At 38.6% G+C, this 20,881-nt stretch overlaps 2 long non-coding RNA genes and 1 pseudogene across 2 annotated transcripts; 1 reads left to right on the plus strand and 2 right to left on the minus strand.

Moving 5' to 3' along the window:
- Positions 1-1,644: 1,644 nt before the first annotated feature.
- Positions 1,645-4,618, plus strand: LOC112132322 (uncharacterized). Its single transcript, XR_002914137.2, has 2 exons — positions 1,645-1,953; positions 2,669-4,618. It is a non-coding gene; the product is annotated as an uncharacterized LOC112132322 (long non-coding RNA).
- LOC129057886 (uncharacterized) lies at positions 4,282-20,053 on the minus strand. Its single transcript, XR_008522664.1, has 4 exons — positions 19,849-20,053; positions 6,479-6,597; positions 5,923-6,038; positions 4,282-4,413 (listed from the first exon to the last, which is right to left on the minus strand). It is a non-coding gene; the product is annotated as an uncharacterized LOC129057886 (long non-coding RNA).
- LOC112132462 (U7 small nuclear RNA) lies at positions 16,034-16,111 on the minus strand (annotated as a pseudogene).
- Positions 20,054-20,881: the final 828 nt, after the last annotated feature.

Raw genomic sequence — 20,881 nt, forward strand, 5'->3', positions numbered from 1 at the left:
ACACACACACACTCACACACTCCATTGCTCCTGCTTCTGCTCACATCTTGCACATGAATTCAGAGGGCAGGTGAATCACATCACTCTTACTAAAATCCACTCCATGCCCAGAGTGTCATTACACTTTAAGAGACCTCAGTGAAGGCAGTAAATGTCAACCCCGTTAGTCTTTCCTTGCAGAAAGAATGACTGAGGCCCAGATAGGCAGGGGAGCTCCATATCACCACTTTCAGCTACTGACCGAGGCCATAGCAAAATGTAAGACTCCCAGCACAGGGCCTTCTTCTTCTTCCATAAAATGCACCACCTTGGACAGTCAAAAGAAGTAATTTAACTTCTACTTTTTTCAAAAAACATGAAAACTCAACACTCCCATCACTGATGCAGGGAACTACGTAAAAACTTTGTCCTCTTCTGAATTGAAAGATATCTTAGTAAAACTAATGCCCAATGTCCAAGATTTTGCTCCTTGATATTTAAAGTTCATGGATCATTCTAGCAAAATTGATGCCATATAGTCTTGATTTGTATATTTTAAAATTTTATCACTGTGTTGCTTTCTCAACAATTACTTGATATTCAAGTTTTTTTTTTTTTTCGTTTTGCTTAAATAAGTATATGAAGCCTTTCCCCCTTAAAAATAGGAAGGCAAGTGAAGCCAGGACTAGGTGTCCTTGGACACCAAATGCTGGAACGGCCTCACACACAGATGGCAAATAGGGTTTTAGTATGGCCAAGTTGACTATTTCCACTTGTGTTCCAGCTGCCATGCCACACCACCTCACCTCTGCCCATCCGCCCCCAGATCTTTGGTGGTGGTGAGCGGAAAGAAGGCTGATCTCATGTGTCTACCAGAGATGTTACTCATAAACGCCCTCAAAATTCCCAGATGCTCTCATACTTTCTATGGGATAATACACTATGTCTCTTTTGAGCCAACACCCTAATTCTGCAAATGATATTCACTGGTGCCTTGAGCAAGAGGCAAAGGGGCCCACAAAATTCTCTCATAAGACCAAGACATTAGGTCCAGGAGGAGCAAACCTGCCTTCCGGCCAAACACTCAGACCACCTCACACTCAGTAGAGTCTGAGAAATCATCTTGAGGAGCTCAGGTAGAAGATGCTTCTGTTGTTAAAAAATAAAGCACACAGAAAAACCTTCAAAACTCTTGTTGATATGATGTGGATCAAGATCTATAGCAGATGAATAAGAAAAGAACTGGCCTAGGGCTGCCAAATTCTTTCTAAAACTGGGATTCTTTTCAGTTCTGGGGCAGATAGAGTTGCATTGGAAGAGAATTTGACCCATTGAAAAATAACAGTTTTATGATGCTTTCCTATAAGTCTAGACTAGCAAATGGGCCAGTTCTAAAAATGTCCTTGTATTTATGCCTTGAGAGATATTTATCTACATTGTAGGGTTTTTGGAACAAAGAGAACGGTTTCCTTTTTCTATAAAGTTTGGCGTCATTATTATTTTGAAAGATAACCATGCTCACCCATTGCCAAATGACTGCTGAGTTATGCTCTCTCTATATTTTTTAAAGAATTTGCTTTTGAAAAGAAGGTGGAGGTGGCTGAGGAGGAGAGGGTAATCCATGTCCTGTCACTTACTGCCTTCCTGGCTGTGAGAAAGTTGTGGGCCTGGGAACTTACAGTTTGTTTTCTATAATTCCATCTGGTTTGGAACCAAAAAGGAGATATTTGTGGAGAACAGACCATAGTGTGAGACGGAGAAAGGCTGAGAGGGTAGGAGTATAAAAATCAGATAGCTCAGCACTTGGCTCCAAAGGAGCTGAAGGAGAGAGGATTCCACTGCATGTATGTTTTCTCTTTCACGTCTCACTTTTGTTCTCTGCCATCAGGAAATGCAGTAGACATTTGTCACCAGCAGCTCTTTGGAGACTTCAATGTTCCTTCCTCCCAGGATCCGAAAGGGGACTTCAGACATGTAAGAGTCGTATTTTGCAAACCAGCAGAATTTTTGTGCAGTGTTTATCAGACAAGTGAGAGGCTGTGAAGGCAGACTTTGGGAAATAGTTTAAACAGTTCATAAATCAGATGTAATTGAAAAGGAGAGGATCTCCTTTGTGAGAGCCATGAAAACCTTTCTTTCATAATCTCCTTACTGGGACAGAATTGTAATGTGTACAAGGGCCGGGGGTCTAATGAAGTCAGGTTGCCTTGGATCACTCAAGGTAATTTGTTTTTTCTGGCCAAATCATGAAACACAACTGCATTCTGCTCCCTGTTACATTTATATGATAGCATCTCTTTTGATATTGTCAAGTGTGTTATGCCAGGTTGCATAGCATTACTGATAACAAAATTCTCTGGAATTTTTTTTTTTCACACACCAAATAGCAGCAGCTGAAATCAGTTGGAGTTCTTGGCTGGCCAGGAAGTAAAAAGTGCTTTTCATATAAAATTCCTAAGAAACCCTAGAAACATGATGCAAAGCATTTGAACCCCTTTTACTTTCAAACTGGTAGAATTTATGTGACTTTTGAAAATTATATTTGTTATACTGATAAAAATGCAGTTTCATATGAAGAGTAGGAGACCCTAAAGGGTCTTGCCTAAGATTTTCATTTGAATTTAGTACATTATCAGTTGTCACAGTATAAGAGGCAGGTTTGGAGGATTGATAGTGTTCTTAACTTCAGGGAGAATCTAAGACACCAGGAGCTCAGAAGAATGGAGTCTCAAGACATCAGGCAAATACCAAAGAGATCAGAGCCAAGTTCTAAAGGGCAGCCATTTCCCAAATGTCAACCAAGAGCGAAGCCAAGAGAATTATTATTTCCTGGCTGTACAATCACAGGAAAAGCCTTATCAAAGCTGGAGTGCAAGTTAAAAAGTGTAAGGTACTCAAGTGCTAGGGTCTGTGTCCAAGCCCAATCAATTGATCATTAGTCGTTTTTAACTTCAACGTTTCTTTTGCAGAAGCACCTCTTCCTTAAAGTAGCAATCTTAGCAGACTGCCACCTTACATGATGCATCTTATTCTCCAAGGACAATGAAGACTCTGCACTATCACATTACCTAAGAAAGATGGGAATTGACATGCACATCACAACTGCATACACAACAGAAACTATTGAATCATGAGATATACATTCCGGTGTGTGACAGATTGGCACATGACATAATCTGGGTTCTTTATAGACTCAGTTGTTTTGGGTCAATCTAGATTATCAAGAGAGGAGACTTCGTGCTTAGCTTTATCTTGTACCAACCACCAGGGCCCTTGCTTCTGAACAGGAAGCAGCTGGGTAATAGGCTCTTTCTCTTAATGACTTCCAACATAGTTCTCTCAAACCTTACTCCTCCAGAAGGCCACCCTCACCTGGCTATGGCTACTTCAGGAAAAACTTGGCCTCTGGTATAATAGAGCAGAATCATCACCTCACATTCTATTTCAAGCCAAATTCAGTATCTCAAAGGCTGGTTCTGTGATTTATTTGGTCCTTGGGAGCTCCTACTGAAAGTGCTGAAATGCCGTACTGACACTTCAGACTTATAGCTACCTAGACTCCAAGTAAGATTTATCTCTGACTGGAGGGTTTCTCCATTAAAAATCAAATAGTGTAGGGTGCCTTCACCTGCTAGGTAATCTTCTATGCCCTAATGGGAAGAATGGGAGCAGCAGACAGGTAAGTGCAGGAAGGAGAACCAAAGCTGTGTCCATGCCCTTGAGGAAAGAGAAATTGGACCAGACAAGTTCAGTGGAAACTTTCTAATGAATCCATCAACTTCATCTTGTATAAGCAGAGTCATAGCTAGAAGTGTGATTGAAATAGGAGAACCACATACAGGGGTTCAGGGGGGATTCCTCTGAAATCGCAGCTGGAAGCATTTCGTAATAGTTCTGGTACTGCACCCATAGATACTGTCATGTCTACTCTTTCTTCCAATCATCATTAGCAGATGCCACAGTATTCCCACTTCTGAAAGTTTTTGGGCCCCGCAGATGGAAGACCAGAGAAGCCAATAAAGTTTAAGGCTACATTTTATTCCATCCACAAATTTGGTGAAGGAGGAAATGTTTACAATTCTGCCATGCCATGAATAGGAGTTTTCCACTAGGTGTACACTGCTGTTAACAAGGTGTAAATACTTGTCCACTAAAAAGACCGTATGGTACTGCTGATGGACGTCCCAACACAATGCCAGATGCAAAAACTTCTTTGGTGATTGCTTTTGATAACACTGAGTGGCTAAAGGTCTTCTTTCACATCTTCGCCCGCCTCAAATCCTGAAGGCAAGATCTCTGGAATTTGAGGCTGTGCCCTCACATGCCTCCAAGGCACCAACAAAGCAAAATGAAGAGTCTCCACTGCTCATCAGTTGACCCAACACTCAGCCCACATTAGAGGGGAAGGGGCGGTGGGCTGAGGATGTCTTCCTCCTGTCCAGGATGCAATATGGTCAAGGATGAAAGGAAAGAGATGCTGGGAGCAAGTTCTGCATTGAAGATGTATTTCTGTTGCTTTACTACCAACCCTGGTTATAAATGATGAAACTATAATGGGTCTGTAATAGCTACTTTCCCATATAGCTCTTGTCTGTACATACATAAAATTAAAAATAATAGAATGTTTCCATTACTAACATGTGGTGACAAGCATTCTTCATTTACAATTTTTATTCCAAAAACATGATTTAACATTTTAAAAACCAAGATCTGTTTGGTAAATCAGATAATAGGGTAAACTATAGTTTACCCTACCTTACAGCCAGTTAGATAAATGATTATTGTGAAAGGAAAATTGTTAGCATTGTAAATAATGCTTCTTATATGAATGCTAAACAGTCTATCGGAAAACACCGTGGTTGTTGGTTTAGAATCAGCTTCTTTGGCTGGGCACTGTGGCTCACATCTGTAATCCCAATACTTTGAGAGGACAAGGCGGGTGGATCACCTGAGGTCAGGAGTTCGAGACCAGCCTGACCAACATGGTGAAACCTTGTCTCTACTAAAAATATAAAATTAGCCACGTGTGGTGGCTCATGCCACTTGGGAGGCTACTAATCCCAGCTACTTGGGAGGCTGAGGCAGGAGAATTGCTTGAACCTGCGAGGTGGAGGTTGCAGATCACACCATTGCACTCCAGCCTGGGCAACAAGAGTGATACTCCATCTCAAATATATATATTATATATATAGTGTATTTATATATATAGTGTGTTTGTATATATATATACACACAATAGCAAAGACTTGGAACCAACCCAAAATGCCCATCAATGATAGACTGGATAAAGAAAATGTGGCACATACAGACCATGGAATACTATGCAGCCATAAAAAAGAATGAGTTCATGTCCTTTGCAGGGACATGGATGAAGCCGGAAACTATCATTCTTAGCAAACTAACACAGGAACAGAAAAAGCAAACACTGCACGTTCTCACTCATAAGTGGGAATTGAACAATGAGAACACATGGAAACATGGAGAGGAACATCACACAATGGGGCCTGTCAGGGAGTCGGGGGAGGGAGAGCATCAGGGCAAATATCTAATGCATGCAGGGCTTAAAACCCAGATGACGGGTTGATAGGTGCAGCGAACGACCGTGGCACATGTGTACCTATGTAACAAACCTGCATGTTCCGCACATGTATACCAGAACTTAAAGTAAAATAAAAATGTTTTAAAATAAAAATTTTAAAAAAATAATAAAATCAGCTTTTTCAAATCCATAATATTTGGATTTTTTTTTTTTGGCCTGAAACTTTCTTAGTCAATAATAATTCAGTCTCTACCAAGCTTCAAAAGGGAATCCATTACAAACTCTCTTAGAGTCTTTCTTATGCCTTACATGGCATAGTGAGTCAGTGATTTTTTTTTCTTCCATGGCATTAGAGAAGAGGCTAAGGGAAAGTATCTGTAACTTTTCACAGCAGCATCTTTTACCTTCTGCTAAATCCTGGGCTGCCAGCTGGCAAGGCCTAGTACTCTTCAGTCCTGCAAAGAATCACGTATGTGTCGCTGAAGGTAGACATAAGTTCTTCTGTTTTAACCTGAATCATCTGCAGAAACAAACAGCAAAGTGCATCACCCCTGTTAAAGTGGCTGGCAGTACGAGCCACAAGGTAAAAATTATGAAAAAGTGTCCCTCTTTGTCCCTTCACCGAGAACATAGTGTCCAATGCTGTTTCCAAAGCTCCTTAGCCACCTCCACTTCTGTCCCCTTTCAAAGGATCTTCCAAACCACCCCCAACCCAGCTCTGGATTTAGATCTGCTCTTTCTGTACAGCAGCTCATGTTCCAAACCAGTAATTCATAGATATGATTCATTTGATTACAACCTTCACTATTTTTACCCATAATACTTCTACTGTTATTTCCTAATATCTTAATATCACTACCATAATTAAAATTGTAATATAATTTTTCATAATTAAAAGGTAACCATACAAATAAACTGAATAAAAAATAATGCCATTAAAATTTAAGCGGATACTATTACCTGATAAAAGCTCTGAGCCTAAGGCTTGTTTCTGTTTTTTTTAAAAGGGTGGTTAATATGTGCTACGTTAAAGATGCGCTCACATCGAACTGAGACTTCTCTTAATCTATTCAGAAGGACTGAAAGAGAAGGCAAAAGAAAATCTCTCATCTTATGTGATTCCGTTTTATTTAACACCACATTGGTTTTATTAAACCCCACTCAAGATCATCTTAGATTTAGAATCATCTTGTGAGTCCTGGTCTATGGGAAACAAGATAAGACAGCGTTTCTCAAAATGTGGGTTTTGGGCAGTCTGCAAGAGATAATCTAGCACCAGATTAACATGCAAATCTCCTGGCTTCTGAGACTTCTGAGATAGGTCTTAGGAAATCTGTATATTTAACACATTTCTCAGGTATTACTTATACACACAAATATTTGAAAACCATTAGTCCAGATTTGTCGTTTTCAAACATTAGCCAAGGGATCCTTTCTTCCAATAAAATCCTTCACAGAAACTAAGATAAAAAGCAGATAAGAATACAGTCCTCTAGTTGAATCAGGAAGGTGGGGCAGAGAGCAGAGTTGTGATTTCACCTTCTCATGAACCACGGTGGCATACGGACATTTCACATGGTAAAATAAAATAGTTAATTAACATACTAGAAAATGTTCAGCCTCATAATAATCAAATGCAAACAAAATAAAAGATAAGATCTTATTTTTTACTCATAAATCAGCAAAGGCATTTTGAATGATAGTGTAAATAAGGACTAACTGGAATGTTATAACCAGTATTCTTATATGCAGAAAAGCAAATGAGTACCACCTTTCTGGATGTACTTTAAAATATTTATTTTTTCTTTTAATGCAATACTCTCCTCTCTATGAATTTATTATGCAGAAATGGTGTGAAATTCAGGCAGATTTATGCACAGTTCCGGAACTAGATAGTGGTGATAGTTGCATAACATTGTGAATATACTTAATGCCATGGAATTGAACAGTTTCAAATGGTTACAATGGTAAATTTTATGCTGTATATTTTACCACAGTATACACAAAGAATTATGCAAAAATATGCATTTCATTATTATTTATGATAAGAATTTAAAACTAGCAGGGCGCAATGGCTCAGGCCTGTAATCCTAGCACTTCAGGAGGCCAAGGCGGGCGGATCACCTGAGGTTGGGAGATCGAGGTCAACCTGACCAACATGAAGAAACCCCATCTCTACTAAAAATACAAAACTAGCCAGACGTGGTGGTGCATGCCTGTAATCCAAGCTACTCAGGGAGGCTGAGGCAGGAGAATCTCTTGAACCCAGGATGCAGAGGTTGCGATGAGCCGAGCTTGCGCCATTGCACTCCAGCCTGGGCAACAAGAGCAAAACTCTGTCTCCAGAAAAAAAAAGAATTAAAACTGCTGAATACCCAACATTAGTCATTGCCACATTATGGTGTTTTTGGAAAATTCTTGTGATATAAACTTACTTATGTGAAAAAAAAAAACCAGGATGTGAAACTATATACACAATATTACCTCAGCCATTTCTTTAAAAATAGAATAATCTAGATAGAAATATGTCCAAATATTACCTGTAATGGAGCCTAGAAGAGTAGTAGAATTATTAGCACCTCTTCCTTTCTCTTATACTTTGGAAAGCTTTCCAAAATTTGCTAAAATTAGCACTTCCTTAAAACATGAGATTTGTATGTGTGTGATTTTTAAATTTTAGCTTATTAGCTATCGTTAGTGTTAGTGTATTTTATGTGTGGCCCAAGACGATTCTTCGTCTTCTAATGTAGCCCAGGAAAGCCTAAAGATTGGACAACCCTGCTCTACTACCTCTTAAAAAAATAGAAAAAAAAAAAAAAAAAGAAAGGAAGAAAGCGCATTCGTTTCTTATTGCTGCTTTATTTTTTTTCCATAAGTTATTAGGGTACAGGTGGTATTTGGTTACACGAATAAGTTCTTTAGTGGTCATTTGTGAGATCCTGGTGCACCCATCACCCGAGCAGTATATACTGCACCATATATGTTGTCTTTTATCCCTTGCCCCTCTCCCACTCTTCCCCCCAAGTTTCCAAAGTCCATCATATCATTCTTATGCCTTTGTGTCCTCATAGCTTAGCTCCACATATCAGTGAAAACATACAATGTTTGGTTTTCCATCCCTGCGTTACTTTACTTAGAATAATAGTCTCCAATCTCATCCAGGTCATTGCAAATACTGTTAATTGATTCCTTGTTATGGCTGTGTAGTATTCCATTGTATATATATGCCATAGTTTCTTTCTCCGCTCGTTCATTGATGGGCATCTGGGTTAGTAACCATTTTGCAATTGTGAATTGTGCTGCTATAAACATGTGTGTGCAAGTATCTTTTTCAAATCATGACTTCTTTTCCTCTGGGTAGACACCCAGTAGTGGGATTGCTGGATCAAATGGGAGTTCTACTTTTAATTCTTTAAAAGATCTCCACACTGTTTTCCATAGTGGCTGCGCTAGTTTGCATTCCCCCCCAGCAGTGTAGAAATGTTCCCTGATAGCTGCATCCATGCCAACATCTACTGTTTTTTGATTTTTTGATTATGGCCATTCTTGCAGGAGTAAGGTGGTATCTCATTGTGGTTTTAATTTGCTTTTTCCTGATCATTAGTGATGTTGAGCATTTTTTCATGTTTGTTGGACATTTTGAGAATTGTCTATTCATGTCCTTAGCCCACTTTTTGATGAGATTGTTCCTATTGCTGCTTTAACATATTTCCACAACATTAGTGCCTTAAAACAACACACATTTATTATATACAGTCCTAGAGGTCAGGATTCCAAAATCTATATATAAGGCTGCATTTCTTCTTCTTGGAGACTCCAGAGGAGGACCTATTTCTTCACCTTGTTAAGTTTACAAGGTGCTGCACACATTCCCCTGGCCCCTTCCTCCAACTTCAAAACCAGCAGTGTAGTATCTTTTCTCCTCTCTGACCTCTGCCTCTGTTCTTACATCTTCTCCCTATCTTCTGACCCTCTTGCCTGCTCTTATGAGAATCCTATGATTACATTAGTCCACCTGATAATGCAAGATAATCTCCACATCTCAAGACCTGTAGTTTAATCACATCTACAAAATCTTCTTTACTTTGGAAGGTAACATATTTGCAGGTTCCAGGCATTAGGACATAAACATCCTCCGGGCCATTTATTCATTCTACCACAAGAATGAAGAAATTAAAAGAAAAAAGAAAAAAGAAAAAAAAAAAAGAAAGAAAGGTAGGGATGGGGAGAGGGGAGGGAGGGAGGGAGGGAAGGAAGGTGGAGAGAGAGGGAGGGAGGGAAGGAAGGTGGAGAGAGAGGGAGGATGGGAAGGAAGGGAGAGAGGGAGGGAGGGAGGGAAGGAGGGAAGGTGGAGAGAGAGGGAGGATGGGAAGGAAGGGAGAGAGGGAGGGAGGGAGGGAAAGAGGGAAGGAAGGAAGGAAGGAAGGAAGGAAGGAAGGAAGGAAGGAAGGAAAAATGTCTCTCTGCTCCAGTTTTTATTCATGTGTAACCATTGAATTCACCTCTCAATGGGAAGAGTAACAAAAAGATTGAAGCTCTTTAATCTCCTATGCTTTTTAAGTATAAAATTTCAGCTAACGAGGAGTGCATGATGAAAGCCATCCGTACTAGAAATGGAGGGAAGGGATAGCTCCAACCATGTCAAATACCCAGAGAACATTCTATTGTGTTTAGATCAGTCTGGGGAATCATTTATAAATCATTCTGGTTTTAAACATTTTGAATCTTTCTTAGATATGTATTTTTAAAAGTCTTTCCTCTACCATTTTTCTGTGTCAAAGTCTATGGAAATAACCACTAAGATAAAGAATCATAAAAACTCACTAGCTTATGTTTTCATGTGTTTCATGAATAAGGATATGTTTTAGGTTCTACATAAAGCATATTAAGGTATGCCCAGAAAATAAAATCATGTCCCCCACATTTTGATGAGAAACAGTGATGGTTAGGTTACAGCCAAATTTTTTTGCTCATTACAAGGTCTGAAATACAGCTTTTGATTTCCTTTGTCTGAGTAGAACGTATAACCTTTCTAAATTTATTTTTATTTTCTGACATATTATTTGCCTTGATACTGATGTATGTGGTATACTTGTAAAGATAAATCTTTCTTCTTTCCTTTCCTAATTTGTTCAAACCTTTGATTTATGAGAAGAACCAATATTGTAAAGAATTCTGATGGCTTCATAAATATTTTTATCATTGAATTTCAAAAAGGCACATACAATAGTTACGTAACTCTTATTCCCATTCATGTGTCATCTTTGGAGTCTATGGTTAATAATAATAACACTAAAAACAATGGATTTAGATTGAGTAGGTACCTGTACATGGGTGAATTCATTGATTCATTAAATATTTACTACTACCTCAAAGAGAGTCAACAGCCTGGTGGGAGAGACAGGCACAGTGACATGCTGAAGCTGGCTCAAGCTGGCTCTCATTGGCTCCCAAGAGCCAATTCTCTGCATCTCTTCTCAATTCCACTTCATTGACATCAAGTTAGTAGCTTGAAATCAGCCATGGTGAGAGTGAGAGTATTTACACCACAGAAATTGGCAAACACTATAAATTTGGGCTTTTTGTTAGACATTTACCAGGCATCACTGCAATACATAGATGTGGCTAACAATGTGATGTGTTAAGAAACAAGAGTGATAATAAAAGCACCAAGAAGGGGTGCTGAACACAGTTAGAAGGATCAACAAAACCTTCCCTTTTGGGGCTAACCTCCAAAGTCACCTCCTCTGAGAGGCCTTTCAATACAAACTTCCTGAAAAAACCCTGCTCCCAGGCACGCTGTCATACTACAGTGTGCATTTGTTTCAGAAAATCTGCCACAGTTGATGATTATCTTACTTATTTTTACTTGTTTATCTCTCTCCGTTACTGGGACGTAAACTCTTCAATGCAGGTTCTTATCTGCCTTGTCTCCCTGTCTACTAAAAGGCACTCAAAGTGTTTTTTTAAAGTTAGTGGTAGAGTAGCAGTAGGGTCTCAAAGGATGAGCAGAATTTGGCTAGGCAAAGAACTAAAGGTAGAACATTCTGAGCAGACAGAAATACAAAGAGTGTAGTGGCCAGAGAAAGATAGTGTGCGCATAAAACTTAAAGTCCAAATTAAGGAGTGGCCTCTACACTGGATCACGTGAGCCACAGGGACCCATGAAGGCCACTGTTCAAACTCCTATTTACCAAGAGATGAGCAGGAGCATGGCTAACTCCAAATTGGAACAGATGTGGTTTTAAGTCAGGAAAAAAGAAAACTAATGAAATATCTCTCTCCTATCTGATTGGTAAATTGAAGTTCTTTTTCCTCAGTAAAAGGGATTTATCCCTAAAAAGCATTGCTGAATCTCCCCAATTCAGAGTGTTCAGTGTGAAACATTTGATAGCATTTAAACTGAAACAAATAAATAAGGCAATGAGGATATGTTGGTTTCCACCCTGTGCATTATTGAAGTCCTTCTGCAAATAATTGTGGTCTCTTGACAATGCTGCGTGTATTAGATCATCTGAGAAATGTATTAAAGGGGTTTTCTGTTCAGTGAGGGAGCAGGGTATTCAGTACGTAAGGAGACAAGCTAATTTGACTACAGGTATTGAGTCTGCATAAAGCATTGAGCCAGTGCCCTCTCCCACTTCTCCAACATGCTCACAATCTATTAGATGAGGCAATAGGATCTTCAGTGGGATGAAGAAAGGATAAAATGATGGAATGACTAATTCTGCTGGATGAAATTCAGCAAGGTTTCAGGGCAAGGTAATGTTTGGTTTGGCCCTAGGAGATGAGTAGAATTGAGCAGTCAAAGTCTCAGTGGAGGGGGCACTTCAACAGGAAGAACATGCTGATCCAAACCACAGAGGCCAGAAGTCAGGGTGTAGATATATTTGAAGGCTCATGGAACTGCCACACATAGAGCAACTTACACAACTCTGAGCAGAACAACTGCCAATGTGCTTTTGCAAAACAACATTCTAATTTTACTTCGGTTTTCATAATGGCAAAGTGATTCATTAGTTCCTATTACATATTGCAATTTCAAAATGATAAAACACTGAGAGTCCTTTCTTAATTATGAAAGTTCAAAAAAGGGAACTTAAGCCAAATCTGCTGTTTCCACTCAGCAAATGTGTGGCCACAAGAGGTGCTTGACCAGCCTGCACACAACTCCTATTAAGTCTTGTCCATACAAGCTTAATAATAAGATAATATCTTTGCTTTGTACACACAGTGGAGCCTCATATGCATACCATAATTGACTATGCAGGGTTAGAGAGGCCCCAAGTCAAGTTATATCACAGCCATGGCATAATCAACTATATTCATTAAAAGCACAATCAGTCCAGGCTCACACCTGTAATCCCAGCACTTTGGGAGGCCAAAGCGAGTGGATCACCTGAGGCCAGCCTGGCCAACTTGGTGAAACCCTATCTCTACTAAAAATACAAAAATTTATGGGGCATGATGGCACTTGTTTGTAATCCCAGCTACTCGAGAGGCTGAGGCATGAGAATTGCTTGAAACCAGGAAGCGGAGGTTGCAGTAAGGTGAGATTGTGCACCTGCACTCCAGCCTGGGTGACAGAGTGAGGCTCCATCTCGATGAATAAATAAATAAATAAATAAATAAATAAATAAAAGCACAATTCAGGTAAAACTCACTTGAAGACAACTTAAAATGTGAAAATAACTGATTTCCAAAATGGACATACAAAGATGATTGTTTTACACTTATTTCACCATTGGTTTCACTTAAATAGTGAGTTTTAAAATGACAATTTATCAAAAGCTATTTTCATCAGAAATATATTTTGTGTGTAAAGAAAAGCACCCCAAGGGCTGCTTGGTGACCAAGAACAGAGACTGATTCTGGCTGGCTTAAGTTAAAACAGAAATTCTTGTATGAATATTATCAGAGAAAGATAGTGTGTGCGTAAAACATAAAGCCCAAATTAAGGAGTGGCCTCTAGACCACTAAATAAAAGATAAAGCTGGAAATAGAGCTCAAAAAAATCTGTGCCTTCCCCAACCCAGAAAAAGAGGGCAGCTCTTGGAATCCAGATAGAACTGATAGAAAGTGCCTCTTTCATCATTTTTCTGATCTTTTTCACTCAGCTCAAGCTTCAAATTCCCAGGATAAAAGGACCAATCTGGAATTATCCAGAGACAATCACACCCCTTCAATTACAGTCCCACGGAAGCTACACAGGTTCGTGGAGAATGGTTTCCTCAAAGGAAATTGGTGCTTTTATCAAAGAGGGTGGAATGGGTTGGGCATAGTGGTTCATGCCAGTAATCCCAGCACTTTGGGAGGCCAAGGTGAAAGTATACCTTGAGGCCAGGAATTCCAGACCAGCCTGGGCAACATAACAAGATCCTGTCTCTAGAATAAAAAAAAAAAAAAAATAGCTGAGCATGGTGACACACGCCCATAGTCTTAGCTACTCGGGAGGCTGAGACAAAAGGATCACTTGAGCCCTGGGCAACAGAGAAAGACCCTGTCTAAAAAAAAAAAAATAAAAAGAGAGTAAGAAGGTGGAAAGGTGGAATGAAAACGGAGTAGCCAGAAGATGAGGAATAGACATTCTAACCCCTAACCTTAGGGTGTTCTGCCTGTGATTAGTCCTGACTCACTATACCAGGGTGATACAGTTGAGAATTTTGTCTTTCTCCTTATCCAGCCTTTCCCTGACCCTTTTTGTTCTGAAGAGGTTAGTAGCAACTTCTAGAATCTGTTTGTGGAGGGAATTTTAAAATACATACCTGTTGGTTTGTCGGTGTTTCCATGTGATACTTTTCACATACTCAACAATTTACTTATCCCTCCATATATAGCAATATGAGTGTTATCTAACCACTAGGAATTTTTCTCCATTAAGTCTATAGTCACATGCTAGTGAGATAATTTAAATATGTCCACAGAATACAGAATATTTTTCAAATAATTTTTTAAAAGCTTAAAAGGAAAAAGGCTAATTTAAAAAGGCTTTAGGTCTTTTGTACCAAACATTCTATTAAGCAGATATTTTTTGTGTAAGTTACTTAATTACACAGTTGAGCACTGTGTAAACACATTTCAACTCTCTATATCAACTTATGTAGCTGTTAAATAAAAAACCTATAGTATGTACAATATGTTGCATTTTTCCACAGAAAAAAAATGAGTTCTGTCAACATGTCCAGCCAAGCTAAAGTAGAATGACTTCAGCTACAAATATCTAGAAATGCTGAGTAAAACAGGATAAAAAAGAATTTGTTTTTAAATGCCCAGCTAAGCTCATGAGAAATAATGAAGAATTCCAAGAATACGGAAATGACCAGGTTCCAGAAAGGCAGAGGATGTCCAAATGGATGCAGCAGTGGCCTTGGGATGGGAGAAGCAGAGGGGCCCAGATGATGCTGGGAAATAGGCCCTCCCATCTACACTAGGACAAGATACAAGGGTGGGCCATGCAAAGAGGACAGTGGCGGCTGAGACCTCTACATCAAGCTAGAATCCTACAGCGCTACAACCTCAGTATAAAGGAACTGGACAAAGTCCACCTACCCACCAGGGAAATAGCAAAGAGGCTTGCCTCAGCCCTAAGAGCAGGGTGGGAAAGGAAAGTTTCCCACGAGAAAATGAAGCCCCATGCACACAGCAATCCTAGGCTTGGAGGCTGAATTTGCACTTTCCTTGTGATATGGGACTTCCCCAGTTTGAGACTGACATAGATGTTGCTCCTGGGCTGGTTGCCCAGGGCTCCTTGAAGAAGAAAATCCAAAATATCTCTAGAAGGATATTCCACAGGAATTACCACGGGGATTACCACAGAGGAAAAAAATTTGCTAAAGATCAGGCTATAATTTTTTTTAATTATATAGTATATGAGGTAAAGATCCAACATGAGTGAGGATCCAAAGCTCTCTCAGGATTCAAAGGTCTCTGCCATAGAAAAGCAGATATCATTTCCAAATTATTTTATTTATTTTATTTTTATTATATTTTTAGAGATGGAGTCTCACTCTGTCACCCAGGCTGGAAGTACAGTGGTGTGACCATAGCCCACTTCAGCCTTGACTTCCTGAGCCCAAGGGATCGTCCCACCTCAGCTCCCAAGTAGCTGAGAGCACAGGTACATGCCACCACGTCCAGTTTCAAATAATTTTATATTATCTGGAAGCTAGTATAAAAGAAATATTAAAATGACTAAAGAGATTAAAGACGGAATAAAATTCATAATGAAAGAATAAGACATTATGACAAAAGAACACAAAAAATTTTTAAAAGAACCAAATGGAAATCTGCAAATAAAAGATAAAAAGAAAAATTAATGGATTGGTTAAATAACAGATTGGACTCTGATGAAGAGAAAATTAGCTAACTGGAAGAAAAATCCTAGCATATTACATGGAGAGACTTTTTTAAATGTAAAAAACATAAAGGGTGGAAAGTAAGCAAGATGAAAGATGGTGTGCATAGGAGCCAAGAGAAAACTTCCCTTTAGAAGTTTTGCTGAAAAATCAACTAGAAAAAGGCCGGTTATTTATTTTATTTTATTTTATTTATTTATTTGCCTGCTAGACAAATTCTAAAAGAGCTTTAACACTGCCGAAAGGCAGGTTAATAGGAGAAAGGCATACAAGTGTATTAGCATGCACAGGACATGTACAGAGATCTGAAAAGCAAGATGCTTGACGCTTTTATACCATCTTGAAGTTACAGAAATAACAGGGGCTCAGAGAATGGCCCAAAACAAGTTTTGATGGTAAATCAGGTTATGATGGCAAGACCAGGTTATGGGAGGAATAGAGAGGAAGCCTGGCTAGTAAAGATGGTCTTGTTATGTAGAGGAAACCTCACAGGTGGCAGCCCTCAGAGAGAATAAGTAGTAAGTGTTTCTTTAGGCACTTAACGGTGTCAAATTCTCGGTTAATTTTTCCTGAATTGGACAAGGGAGAGCCTCAGAGAAAGCCTGGCTTTGTCAATGCAGATTTTCTCTACAGAAGCAAATCTCCCTAGAAAAGACAGCTTTTCAGCTATTCTTATATTTCCAGGCCTTCTGCACAGCTGTCTTGAAATATATAAAAGAAGTATATTTGGGGGGTGAAATATTTTAGTTTCCTTCAAGTGAGAGGTCCAAGATACATCTATTTAACAGGATTTCTAGAAAGGTTTATAGAGAAAATAAAGAAAATTCAAAGAGGTGATGTCTGGAATTGACACAAATCCTCACATCAAAGAGGGTGTGCAAAGAGGCCAGAAAGGGAAAAATAGAAATAAATCTGCACTTAAATACGTCAAAGCAAAACTGTGTAGCATCAAAAAGAGAATATCTTAAGATCAGTGGAAAATAAAAAATGGAATAATTGGACTTACAGCAGACTTCTCAAAAGCAACAACAGAGGCCAGAAGAAAATGAAATCATATCTTCAAGTATAATTTCAACCTAGAATCCTTTATCAAGCTAAGTTGTCATTCAAGAATGAAAGCAAAGTAAAAATAAATGTTGAAATCAACAAAGAATAAGAAATACCAAACACAGGCCCTCATAAGATAAAAGCAAATTAAATTGAAGAAATAATGGCAACAAAAGGACTATTAAACAAAAAAGTTGGTAAATATGTTCAGGCATGGTGGTGTGTGCCTATAGTCCCAGCTACTTTGGAAGCTGAGGCAGAAGGAATACTTTAGCCCAGAAGTTCAAGGCTGCAGTGAGCTATGATTGAGTTACTGCACTCCAGCTCTCCAGCCTGGGCAACTGAGTGAGACCTCACTTCAAAAAAAAAGTGTAAATAAAAATAAATATTGAATGTAAAAATCTTCTAATATTTCATTTGAAGAGTTTAAAAATAAGGTAGAGCTGAAATGTCAGTGTGAAAAATATGATTGCTTACAGTCAAAATGTACTAAGGTCTTTTTCTTGTTCAGAAGGATTCACTTTACACTGTGTAAGTCAAGTATGTGTGTCAAAAGGGTACAGGTAATCACTAAAAAAAATAGACTGCAAAAGAATGTAAAACTTCTAAATCAGTACTAAAAACATAAAAATTTGATCAATTCAAAGAAAGGAGAGAAAAGGAAATAAAAACGTAAGATATATATATATTTCCATAGGTTATTGGGGAACAGGTAGTGTTTGGTTACATGAGTAAGTTATTTAGCGGTGATTTGTGAGATTTTGGTGCACCCATCACCTTAGCAGTGTACACTGCACCCTATTTGCAGTATTTTATCCCTCACCCCCTTCCCACCCTTGCCCCCTGAGTCCCCAAAGTCCATTGTGTCATTCTTATGTCTTTGCATCCTCATAGCTTAATTCTCACTCATGAGTGAGAACATACGATGTTTGGTTTTTCATTCCTGAATTACTTCACTTAGAATAATAGTCTCCAATCTCATCCAGATTGCTGCAAATGCTATTAATTCATTCCTTTTTATGGCTGAGTAGTATTTCGTTGTGTGTATGTGTGTCAAAGTGTACAGGTAACCACTAAAAAAAAATAGACTGCAAAAGAACGTAAAACTTCTAAATCAGTACTAAAAAATATATATATATATATATATCACAGTTTCTTTCTCCACTCATTGATTGATGGGCATTTGGGTTGGTTCCACATTTTTGCAATTGCAAATTGAGCTGCTATAAACATGCAAGTGCAAATATCTTTTTCATATAATGACTTCTTTTCTTCTGGGTGTAGATACCCAGTAGTGAGATTGCTGGATAAAATGGTAGTAGTACTTTTAGTTCTTTAAGGAGTCTCCACACTGTTTTCCATAGTGGTTGTACTAGTTTATATTCCCACTGGCAGTGTAGAAGTGTTCCCTGTTCACTGCATCCATGCCGACATCTACTATTTTTTATTTGTTGATTATGGCCATTCTAGCAGGAGTAAGGTGATATCACATTGTGATTTTGATTTGCATTTCCCTGTTCATTGGTGATATTGAGCATTATTTCATATGTTTGTTGGCCATTTGTAAATCTTCTTTTAAGAATTGTCTATTCGTGTCCTTAGCCCACTTTTTAATGGGATTGTTTGTTTTTTTCTTGTTGATTTGTTTGAGTTCATTGTAGATTCTGGATATTAGCCCTTTGTCAGACGTATAGATTGTAAAAATGTTCTCTCATTCTGTGGGTTCTCTGTTTACTCTGCTGACTGTTCCTTTTGCCATGCAAAAGCTCTTTAGTTTAATTAAGTCTCAGCAATTTATCTTTGAAAAATATAAGATATGTTTCAAGATCAAATATGTAATATAGTCTAAGTAGTATTTAGAATTACACCCATACATTAGTATAATTTCATTTTCAGAAAAAATGAAGAGATCATAAAATACATTATGTAAATAGTCATAAAAAAGTAATACAACTAACTACCTACTAAATCACAGAGCCTATCTGATTAGATTAAAAATAAACAGACAAAATAATAATCCACATGAATGCTTCTTACAGGAGACCCACCTAGAACACAATGACACTGAAAGGCAGAAAAAATGAAACTATATATATATATATATATACACACATATATATAGAGAGAGAGATAGATGGTACCTGAGTTACAATGGTTCAACTTATGATTGTTTGACTTTACTATGGCGTGAAAGCAATACATACTCATTAGGCACTCCATTTAGTAGAAACTGTACTTCAAGTACTCATGCAACCATTTTGTTTTTCACTTTTAGTATAGTATTTAATAAATTACATGAGATATTCAAAACTTTACCATAAAGTAGGCTTTGCATTAGATAATTTTGCTAAACTGTAGGCTAATGTAAGTGTTCTGAGCATGTTTAAGGTAGGCTACGCTAAGCAATGATGTTCATTAGGTTAGGTATATTAAATACATTTTTGACTTGATGTGTTCAACTTATGATGGGTTCATCAGAATGTAACTACATTGTAAGTCAAGGAGCATCTGAATACCAGGCAAATTATAAACAAATGAAAGCTTGTATATTGGCATACAAAGTAGACAAAACAGACTTCAAGTATTTTGCGAAATAATAAAGGGTATTACCTAAAATTAAAAAGAAAATTCTCCAGGAAAATAGCATAATCCTATGCCTTTCTTTTCCCACAACATTATAGCTCCAAAACACACAAAACAAAAATTAAAATACAAGGAGAAATTGACAAATACACACCCACAGTGGAATATTTTAATGTCTCTTTCTCAGAAATTGATATATCAAAGAGATAAAAAATTAATAAGCATATAGATAATTTGAACAATGCAATGAATATGATTAAGCTAATGGAAATATATGGAAACTTATCCCAACAATTTGATTATAAATATTGACTTTCAAGAACAAATAAAAGTAAAAAAAATTACCTAGGCAACAAATCAAATCTCAGGAAATATCAGAGAATTGGTATCACATGGACTGTAGTCTCTGACCAACATCAACCCAAAAAACAGCCCAAAAGATCCCAGGCATCTGGAAAATTTTTAATTTCCAAAATAATTCATAAGTCAAAGAATTCTAATGGAAAATTAAATTTTAAAGAAATGGTCAATAATAAACATTAAGCTTGGGTTATATCTGAAATTTTTTTTAAGAAAGAGAGGGAGAGGTCTGAAATGAATATCATAAAACATAGTTTTTAAAGCTGGATGCTATATATAAAAAATGCTATTATATTATTTTCTGTATACTTCAAATAGTTTATAATTATTTTGAGTTTAAAAATGAAGTTACGGATTGAGGAGCCAAGATGGCCAAATAGGAACAGCTCCGGTCTACAGCTCCCAGCGCGAGCGACGCAGAAGACGGGTGATTTCTGCATTTCCATCTGAGGTACCGTGTTCATCTCACTAGGGAGTGCCAGACAGTGGGCGCAGGTCAGTGGGTGAGTGCACCGTGCGCCAGCCGAAGCAGGGGCGAGGCATTGCCTCACTCGGGAAGCGCAAGGGGTCAGGGAGTTCCCTTTCCAGGGGTGACAGACGGCACCTGGAAAATCGGGCCACTCCCACCCGAATACTGTGCTTTTCCGACGGGCTTAGGAAACGGTGCCCCAGGAGAGTATAGCCCACACCTGGCTCAGAGGGTCCTACGCCCACGGAGTCTCACTGATTGCTAGCACAGCAGTCTGAGATCAAACAGCAAGTCGGCAGCGAGGCTGGGGGAGGGGCGCCCGCCATTGCCCAGGCTCGCTTAGGTAAACAAAGCAGCCTGGAAGCTTGAACTGGGTGGAGCCCACCACAGCTCAAGGAGGCCTGCCTGCCTCTGTAGGCTCCACCTCTGGGGGCAGGGCATAGACAAACAAAAAGACAGCAGTAACCTCTGCAGACTTAAATGTCCCTGTCTGACAGCTTTGAGGAGAGCAGTGGTTCTCCCAGCACGCAGCTGGAGATCTGAGAACAG

The sequence above is a fragment of the Pongo abelii genome, chromosome 11, assembly GCF_028885655.2.
Source record: "Pongo abelii isolate AG06213 chromosome 11, NHGRI_mPonAbe1-v2.0_pri, whole genome shotgun sequence".
NCBI classification, from domain to species: Eukaryota; Metazoa; Chordata; class Mammalia; order Primates; family Hominidae; genus Pongo; species Pongo abelii.